Source organism: Phodopus roborovskii, unplaced genomic scaffold (genome assembly GCF_943737965.1).
Source record: "Phodopus roborovskii unplaced genomic scaffold, PHOROB, whole genome shotgun sequence".
Taxonomy (NCBI): domain Eukaryota; kingdom Metazoa; phylum Chordata; class Mammalia; order Rodentia; family Cricetidae; genus Phodopus; species Phodopus roborovskii.
In genome coordinates, this window is record NW_026126407.1 from 8,001,938 (window position 1) to 8,012,353 (window position 10,416).

A 10,416-nucleotide genomic window follows, 5' to 3' on the forward strand; every position below is an offset into this window, starting at 1 on the left:
AAGGCTTCTTACTGTCTTTACAGGACAGCATTACTAAGCTGTGAGGGTCTCTCAAAAGGATATGGATTCTGACACACCACCTAATGCCCTCAATTGAATGAGGCATCAGAATGACAAACAATATTTTATGTATCTAAAGTACATGGTATGAAAGAGCCAGGATTACAGTCCACCTAGGGTCAGGGTAGGAAGCTTGCAACCATTTATTATCAGGTCTCCTAGAAAGAGGAACCCAGCTGTGACTGGAAGCACCCGAGAAGTGTGAGGACTTGGGCGCATCTCTGCTCTGACTTTCCCGAGTCTCTGATCAATGGAAACAGTAGCTTGTAGGTAGGACTTGATAGCGGTGGAGGTGATGGTGACAATGGTGATGGTATGATGATGATGATGATGAGTGTGTGTTTGCCAGATCACAGGGAGCCTCAGGGTTATCCCTTCTGCCTCTAACCTGTCCACACATGCCTCCACTCAGGCAGAGGGATCAGAGTTCACACCTCAGCTTCTCAGTTTTTCAGACATGCATGTCATTTTACTTTGTTTTTATCCAGTGAGCCCCCTTCCACAGCTCACTTGATTCATAGATAATCATTTAAAGGATCCTATGGGGTCTGACTGCCTATGCCCCAAATCTCTTAATTTTAGGTCAGTTTCTTTATCTTGGATGACTGGTTCTTAATTCCTTGGTGATCTAGTATAAATATTGTCTTCTCCCTTTATCTTCCCAATTTCTACTAACTTTGGTACACATAATGTACATTTTCCCCTTAGGTGCATCACTTCCTTCTCCTGTCTTTTAAAATTGCTTATTTTTATTCTTTTGAGATGGAGGTTTCTCTATGTAACTCTGGCTGGTTTGTAACTCACAGAGAAGTGCCTACCTCTGCCTCCTGGATGCTGTGATTAAAGGTGTGACCACTTTAATCCACTTCGACCCAGAAAGGTTAAAAAACACAGTAAAATATATTCCTGCTATCTCACTGCACTAATGCAACTAGTATTACTTTTGTGTTTTATTGTGAAGTTTTCTCCTTCTTTTGTGTGTGTGTGGGTTGGAGGCCAACCCCAGGGCCTTGAGTATGTGAGGCAAGCCCTGCATCAGTGAGCTGCATCTGTAATCCCTCTTCTAGGGTTTTTGTGATGATTTACATAATTGCTAGAGCATGACATTTTTCAAGTTTTTGTTTTTGTTTTTCAAGACAGGGTTTCTCTATAGCTTTGGACCCCTGTCCTGAGCTCTTTCTGTAGACCAGGCTGGCCTTGAACTCACAGAGATTACTTGCCTCTGCCTGCTGAGTGCTAGGATTAAAGGCATGCACCACCACTGCCTAGCTATTTTTTAAGTTTTACCATAATTTTTCTTCATGTTTCTATATTGTTCTGGAAGTATTCCCTCCAGAAGGGAGGCTTATAGCAGGTAGGAAGCTCCGAAAATTTACAAGTTTTTCAAAACCTCCCCTTAAGGTTGTAGACACAGTCACTCTTGCTGTGACAAGGAGACTCCCTCTAGCCCAGTTGTTTGCAAATGGTGCAGGGAGCTTTGGGATGGGCTTTCATGCATCATGACCCATGCTCCTGTAAGTAACCCCCCTCCTATTGTCCCCGAAATAGCTCTGATAAATTCATTGGCTCACCAAGCTAGAAGCTAGACTTGGATGGGATCATTTCTTTGGTCTGTTGTTCATGTCCTTTCAGGGGTGGGGGTGAGGAGATTTTTTTTAATATCTCCACTGGAGAAGTCATGCAATATATAGCCTTTTATTTGCTTGAAACATTATTATTTTATAGTCTGATTTTCACACTCCTGTGTGAAGGGATATGAGTGTGTGAGGAGTGGATGGGTGAGCATGCTCACTTGTGTAGGCACGTGGGGAGGCCAAAACTGTCAGCTGTTTTCCTTCATTTCTTCTCTACCTTGTACTTTTTTTTGAGACTTATTTATTTATTTACATATCTTATATATATGAATGTTCTATCTGCATGTATAGCTGCATGCCAGAAGAGGGCATCAGGTCTCATTATTAATGGCTGTGAGCCACAAAGTGGTTGCTGGGAATTGAACTCAGGACCTCTAGAAGAGCAGCCAGTGCTCTCTCTCATTCTCTCTCTTCTCTCTCTCTCTCTTTCTTTCTTTCTTTTTTGACAGGGTTTCTCTGTGTAGCCTTGGCTGTCCTAGAACTCACTCTGTAGACCAGGCTGGCCTCAAACTCACAGAGATCCACCTGCCTCTGCCGGTCAAGTGCTGGAATTAAAAGTGTGTGCAGCCAGTATTTTTAACCCGGGAGCCATCTCTCCAGGCTTCTACCTTGTATTTTTGAGGCAAGTTCTTCTTATTGAACCTGGAGGCTCATTGTTTCACTTATGCTGGCCATTGAGCCTCCCAGATCAGTCTCTACTCCCCAACACCAGGGTTATAGACAGATATCACTGCACCAGGTTTTACATGGGAGGCAGGAATCCAAACTCAGGCTTTCATTCTTGTGCAGTAAGCATTTGACCCATGCAACCATCTCCTCAGTCCTTAATTGCTGGAGACCTGCTTTGGTCTATGCCACCTGATTTCTTTCTTTCTTTCTTTCTTTCTTTCTTTCTTTCTTTCTTTCTTTCTCTCTCTCTCATTTTTAACAAAGTAGATAGAGTCTGTAATTTCACCAGGAAATTCATATAATTGTATACATACTATAGATATTTATTTTGTGTGCCTGTTTCTATGTGTACATACATTCAAGTGTGCAGATGTACATTGTGTGGAGACCAGAGGAGGAAGTAGGGAGTCCCATTCTACCACTGTCTGCCTCATTCTATTGAGATAGGGATACTCACTGAATCTGCAGTGCAGCTCAGTTGGCAGCCAGTAAGACCCTGTGACATCCCTGTCTCTGCAGTCCCATTGCTATCCCAGCCATACCCAGCTTTTTAAGTGGCTTCTGAAGATTTGGATTCAGGTCCAAATGCTTCCAGCCCCTAATGTTTTTTTTCTGAGACAGAATTTCTCTGTCTAGCCCTGGCTGTCCTAGAAGTCACTCTGTAGACCAGGCTGGTCATAAACTCAGAGATCTGCCTGCCTCTGCCTCTAGAGACTAAGATTAAAGATGTCCACCATCACTGCCTGGCTCCCAGGGGCTGGAGAGAGAGCTCACTGGCTGCTCTTCCAGAGGTTCTGAGTTCAGTTCTCAGCAACCACATGGTGGCTCACAACTATCTATAATGAGATCTGATGCCTTCTTCTGGCATGCAGGCAGAACACTATATACTTAATAAATAAATAAATCTTTAAAATAAACCTCATAAAAGTAGGACATACTCACTGGGTGGTGGTGGCCTTTAATTCCAGCACTGGGGAGGTAGAGGCAGGCAGATCTCTGAGACCAGGCCAGCCTGGTCTACAGAGCCAGTGCCAGGACAGCCAGGGCTACATAGAGAAATCCTGTCTTAAAAAACAGAACCAACCAACCAAATAAACAAACAAAAGATATGCTCATATTTAAAAACTAAAAAGTCCTTCTTCCTCCACCTTTACTTTCTCTTCCCAAAGTTTTTCTTGTCATTTCCCCCTCCTTTCTTTTTGAGACAGGGTTTCTTGCATCCTAGGCTGGCCTCCAACTCACTATGAAGCTGAGGATGACCTTGGATTTCTGATCCCTGTCTCCACTCCCAATGCTGGGATTACATACATGAGACACGCCCCATTTTATGTAGTACTAGAGATTGAACCTAGGGCATTGTGCATATTAGACAAGAACTCTACCGGATTGAGCTACACCCCCAGCCCTTTTTGTTTGACATGGAGTCTCTCATTATAGCCTATGCTGACTTAGGACTCGCTATGTAGCCCAGGCTGGCCCCAAACTCAGGGCAACCCTCTCTCCTGAGATTACAGGGTAACCACATCTATACTCAACACGCACCACTCACAAGTCTACCTTGGAGGTGATTTTAGACTTTCTATTTGGTTTCCTTAGTCTGCATGCTAGTTTCACATGGTAAGATTAAAGAAAGGTTGCTAAAAAGAACTGTCAGCCCCATGCCGGACACTCCAGTTCCAAGCACTGTGCTTCTTCCCCTCTCTCCCTCCGATGGTGTTCCTGCAGGGCTCACATGTGGGTGTGTGGGTCTTCCTGTTTTCCTGCTACTGCTTAGTTGAGATGCTGTGGAAGGCCTGGGTTGGGGAATGCTTAGGGTTTATGGAATCTTGTATTAAACAAAACAAAACTCTTACTATATCATATAGGCTGCCTTTGAACTTCTGGGCTTAAGCTAGTCTTCTGAGTTCCCAGAATTGCAGTCCCACTTTTGTAATTTAGTTTTTTATGACTAGTGGAGAGGACACATATGGACAGAATGACAAAGGTCAGTAGCAGGTCAATTTCTGGAAATTTGTCTTTGCTTGTTTGAACCAGAGTCTCACTATGTAGACCAGGCTGGCCTTGAACTCACAGTGATCTTCCTGGCTCTGCCTCCTGAGTGTGGAGATTTAAGGCATGAGCCATCATGCACAGCTTTCCCTGGAAATTTCTTTGCTCATCCTCTCCTCTCCCTCCCTTCCTTTCACTTGCTCCTCTCTCTCTCTGGTCTTATGTATCCCAGGCCAGCTTCAACTTAGACCTTGATGACCTTGGATTTCTGAGCCTTTTGTCCTCACTTCTTCGGTGCTGGAATTATAGGTGTCACCACCTCTGGTGAGCTGGCTTTGCCTGTGCTGGGCAAGCACTACTGAGCTCCATCCTCTATGCCTCTGTATTGAAAGTTTTCTCTGTTGCTCCTGCACATAGACCCTTGTCTTCACAAGGAAGACAAGATCCAGGATCTTACAAGGGAGCCAGATTTTCTACTTCAATCTATCCAGTTTCTCTCCTGTAGAGCAAAAGGGTTTCCACTGTGATGGTGCACTCCTGTAGTTCCAGCACTTGGAGATTGAGGCAGGAGGATTGCCAAGAGTTTGAGGCCAGCCTGGGCTATATAACAAGATACTATCTTAGAAAAACAAAACAAGGGAAAACCGAATTTGGATCGTCCTAATATGGAAAGCCAGTGAGTTGGGAGGACTCCGGGAATGTGCAATCTCCTAAGTATTCCCTCCTCCTCCCTCTTCTTCCTCCTCTTCCTCTTTGATGGGGGGGGGCATGTGTCCCCCCCCCCTCTCTTTCTTTTCCGAGTCAGGGTTTCTCTGCAGCTTTGGAGGCTGTCCTGGAACTACCTCTTGTAGATCAGGCTGGCTTCGAAATCACGCCTGCCTCTGCCTCCCTAGTGCTGGGACTAAAGGCGAGCGCCCACCACTGCCCCGCCCTTCTTTCCTTTCTTGATAGGTCTTACATGTATCAAGCTGGTCCTCTTCTGGCTTTGCAGGTGAGGATGACCTTGAACTTCTGATCTTTCTGTCTCTACCTCCTGAGCCCTACAATTAGAGAATGCCACCATGCCTGGCTTTTCAGACATTTCAGAACTCTTTTGGGTTGCCTCAAGCCTCTGATCCGGTCCTGACCGGGCTAGTCTGCCCTCCTCCAAGGAATAGAATCTGGGATGGATGGAAGGTTGCCTGCTCATGTGGGGCTGGGCCTAGGGTGGGCAGTGTCTAGGCTGAAGTCATGGTGCTGTTTTAATTACTGCAGTATTATAGTAGTTTAATTATTCTCAGGGCACATCCATTTTTATTTTAGGCTTTTAAGAGAGTTTAATTTTTTTATTTTTTTAATGCTTCATGTTTATGGTAAGTAGAACAAACTGTTTAAAGGGTCAAAAGCACAGCAGGGCTAAAGGTCTTTGAGAATCTGATTCCTGGCTTGGTGCTCCAAAGAAACCCAGATATTCGGCTGGGTGAGGCTGTGGGTCAGGAAAGAGGCGAAGGAACTGGGCGGTCCGGCGCGCTGCTGCAGTGAAGTGCGGTGACCAGGTCGGTCGGCTGAGGGTGGAGCGCACGGCTTCTGGGAGGGTGAGCGCCGTGGGTCCTGTGCTGTCCCCACACCGCCAGTGCGCTGGGCACTGGTCCTGATGCAGCTGGAGCTGCCTCCGCGGTGCAGGGAGCTGCCGGACAAGCCATGGCGGGTCGCAGGGCGCCGGCGGAGAAGCGCTGGCAGCTGGTGCGCTGGTGAGTGGGTAGTGGGTAGCCATCTGGCTTCGCGAGGCGCGGGAGCAGGGACGCCAGCCCAAAGTTTCTTCCCGAACAGAGAGACACAGGATTGGGTAAACAAAGGTGCCAGGCTGCCAGGTCAAAGCCACTCAGCGTCCCCGCACATCCTAGCTACTCTCCAGAGAGGCAGTCCCGGAACCAGAGGTCTTCCAGCATCCCTGTGTCTGGATGCCTAGTGGTGACAGTGGGGATTTGGTCAGGGCTTTCAGGGTCTTAGAGTGCAGGTTGGCTCCGTGTCCTCAGGAAGACTTTTGATCCTAAAGAAAGCCAAACCTTATCGGTGACTTCCTCTGAGCTTTGGAGGGGTGGCAGTCTTCCTTCCACAGGCACATTCCTCGCCCTTTACCCCTAACCATTTTCCTAACCATGGGGAAATCTGCCTAGCTCCAATCCTGCTGCCCGACATAAGAGTCTAGATCCTGAGTCCCAAGAGGGCACCAGCCACCACCCTACCCTTCTCTTCAAAGAGATACCCCAGCTCATCTCCTCAAGGTCCACTGGGATGAGCCCTTTCCGGGACTTGGAGTAGTCCTAGGAGGTTTGGGAGGGGATTCGTGCCTAGATTGGGCACTTACCCCTTCCCCCACCATAGTCTTCTGCTAGGAAATCTGTCAGTGGGGTGTCAGGTTACCAGACTGCAGGCCTAGAGGCTTTTCCAAGGTGCTGCAGCTCATCTACCAGGATGGCCCTGGGATCCATGTTCCCTGGATCCTAGAGTCTGAATGCTCAGGGCTGCCAAGGGCTTGGCAGCTCTTTGGTGGGACTGGTTTTCAGTATCAATAAGAGTAACATCCAGAGCACTTCCCATGGCTCTGCAGAAATTAGGACTCAGGAATTGCATCCACTCAACTACTCACAGTAACTAGTACTCAGAAGACAGTAGCACACCTGATTTACAGATGAGAAAAGTTAGGAAGGGAAAACGATTAGTGAAGGTCTCACTGCAAACACATATTGAAGTGAGTATTTGAGGGCTTGCTCAAGTGTTTTTCTTTTCCTCTTTTTTCGTTTAGTTTTTGGACTGCCCAGGCACCTCAGCCTGGCTATGCATTCAAGTTCACATTATCAAGGAGGAGAAGGAATGAGATGGCTCAAAACAGTATGTAACTCCAGCTCCCAGGCATTTGTTGCCCTCTTGTGACCTTCTTGGGTATCTGCACACACACACACACACACACACACACACACACACACACACACACAGAGAACAAGACACATGGCAAATAACATGTGTGAGGTTGCTACTGACATAGAATTCTGTTTTGTAGTACATGCTTAAAATTCATATTATTACATTTATTTAGTGTGTGTGTGTGTGTGTGTGTGTGTGTGTGTGTGTGTATGTATGCAAGCATACATGCACATTTGAGAGTGGGTACAAGGACAACCTCAGATGTTGTTTTTCAGACACTGCTCACCTTACTTTTTGAAATTATTTTTTATATTTATTTGTTTTATTTTGTGTATAGGTGTCTTGCCTCCGTGTATGTCTATGTACCATGTGCATGCCTGATACTCAGAGACAAGAAGAGGGTGTTGGATTCCCGAATGGTCTACATAGCAAGTTCCAGGCTATCTAGCACTGCATAGTGAGATCTATCTAAAACAAATATCGAGAGGGATAGTATTTTTCAGGCAGGAATGGGGTGGAAGAAGACACATGCTGGCTGGAAAGTACAGGATGCACTCTGGATAACATCTTTGTTGGGATTAACTATACGATTACTATTTATGGAGGAGGAGCGAGTAGAGCTGGGCTTGAGAGAGAGGAGCCAGGTGGCAGTAGGGCTTGAATGCCCAACTAAAGTTTATATTTAATTTGAACAATGGGATCTGTACTGGCTAGTTTTGTGTGTTAACTTGACACAAGCTAGAGTTATCAGAGAGGATGGAGCCTCAGTTAAGGTGCTACCCCCGGGCTGCTGTCCTGGGTTCTATAAGAAAGCATGCTGAGCAAGCCATGAGAAGCAAGCCAGAAAGACAGTAAGCAGCTCGCCTCCTGACTTCCTTCAGTAACGAACAGCAATATGGAAGTGTAAGCCAAATAAACCCTTTCTTCCCTAACTTGCTTTTTGGTCATGGTATTTGGTCACAGCAATAGAAACCCTGACTAAGACAGAGTCACTGAATGTGTGAGGAGAGGGGTGGCGTGGAGGATGGCTGCTGAGTGGTCCCACTCAGCCTGGGGCCTATATATATGTGCCTCGTGGGATTGAGGACAGCCTGATGTGTGGCCTGGAAGCTAAGGAGTGGCCCTGTGCCTGTGCTGGGTCCTACATTCTCATCTGTGAAATGCAGCTGTTAGACCAGATGGATGGCCTCTGCAGATGTTTCTAGCCCTTACCACCCCACCTGGGAATCATGATCAGAAGTCTTACATTAAAAGTAGATTACTCACTTTTTGAAAGTATAATATTGTTACATGGTTCATACTCCAGTGGCATCAAAGTCATTACAGTACTCCCCATACAGTGCTCCCACACAGCCAGCCATTCTGTTCTCACTGTTAGTTAATTGGTGTGATTGGTTTCCCCATGGACATGACAGATGCACATATGGGTCAATCTGAAGAGTCCAAGGATGGGGATGGTTTGTGTACCATGTGCATGTAGTGCTTGCAGAGGCCAGAAGAGGGCCTGGAGTTATGGACTGTTCTTAGCAGCTGTATGGGTGCTGGGAACCCAAGCTGGGTCCTATGCAAGATCAACAAGTGCTTTTAACTTCTGAGCTATCTCTCCAGCACCAGGCTTTTGCTATATTAATATCCTACAATTATCCTGGTCTGCATTTATCTGTAGATGAAGTCTCCAGAAGAACATCACTGAGTTAATGGAGAAATGCATTTAGAATCAATACAGGAGGCTGGTGACTGCTTATGGCAGTATAGGAGAATGCTGTAGTAATGTTTGGTTGATCTTTTATTATTATTATTATTGCCTTTTTGAGACAGGATCACCCTATATAGCATTGGCTGGCCCGAAACTCAATATGTTGATGGGGTTGACTTTGAACTTGTGGTGATCCTCCTGCCTCTGCCTCTTAAGTGCTGAGATTACAGGTATACAGTGCTATGCTTGGATCATGATATATTTATTTTTGGATACTCTCTAACAGGACTGGAGCCCTGGAGGGTAAGATACTATGCCTGCTTTTTCATCCTCTAAAATAGTGGTTCTTAATCCAGGGGTCTTGAGTGTTGAATGCCCCTTTCACAGGGGTCACCTAAGACCACTGGAAAACATAGAACACAGATATTTATATTGTAATTTATAGCAGTAGCAAAATTACAGTTATGCAGTAGCAATGAAAATAATTCTGTGGTTGTGGGTCAGTGCAGCATGAGGAACTATACTAAAGGGTCACAACATTAAGAAGGCTGAGAACCACTGCTCTAAAACATTCAGTACATGTTGAATTAATGAATGGATGCATGGTTCTACAAGGAAGGGTTGGCAGAGTAGGAGAAAGACTACCTTCCCTTTGTGTCACTTTGCCCAGCTTCTCTGATCCCACCAGGGGCCAGCTGGGACTCTGTGAGAATACTGTAAGGGTGCGGAGGATCTGATTCTGACACTGAGTCCTGAGTCACACTCAATGGCTGTCCTTCTGGTGTGAGAGCAGAAAGACCAGTGTGCATATGTGGGTGAGTGCATACATATGCACAGTGATGTGCTGGGACACACACACACACACTGTCTTAGCCCTGTTGGGATTGCATGAGAGACATTTTTCTGATGCTTGATATCTGGTTATATACTTCTAGTGACAAGGAACTCATCACTCAAGTGACTCTTCTCCATTCTGAGAAGCCAGTTTCTAGAAAGCTTTTCTATCAACAGAGTTGAGACTTGCTCCTCATAGCTGTTTCCTCACCAGAGCCATTTTAGTGTGTCCTCTGTAGACTGGGCTTTTCTGGAAGATGAGCAGGGCAACATGGGTGTCACTTGTTTAAAGGAGCAATCTCTGCAAAACCTCCTACTAACTCACCTGTCCTTTCCACAGGTACATGCAGGAAGGGCGGTTCCGAATAGAAGAGAGAACGCTGACTGCCTTCCAGTGGCTCTATAGCCCCCAGCAGCACAGAATCCTCAGCCGAGCTGACCTTGCATCTCCTTCCAGGTAAAGGAAGCTTCTGTCTGTTACCTCTTCCCCTCCCCACCCCCTCACATTTTTTCTGAGACAAGGTGTCATTATGTAGCCCTGGTTCGCCTGAAACTTGTTATGTAGATTATGTTGGCCTTGAACTCACAGAGATCTGCTTGGCTCTGTCTCTTGAGTTCTGGGATTAAAGG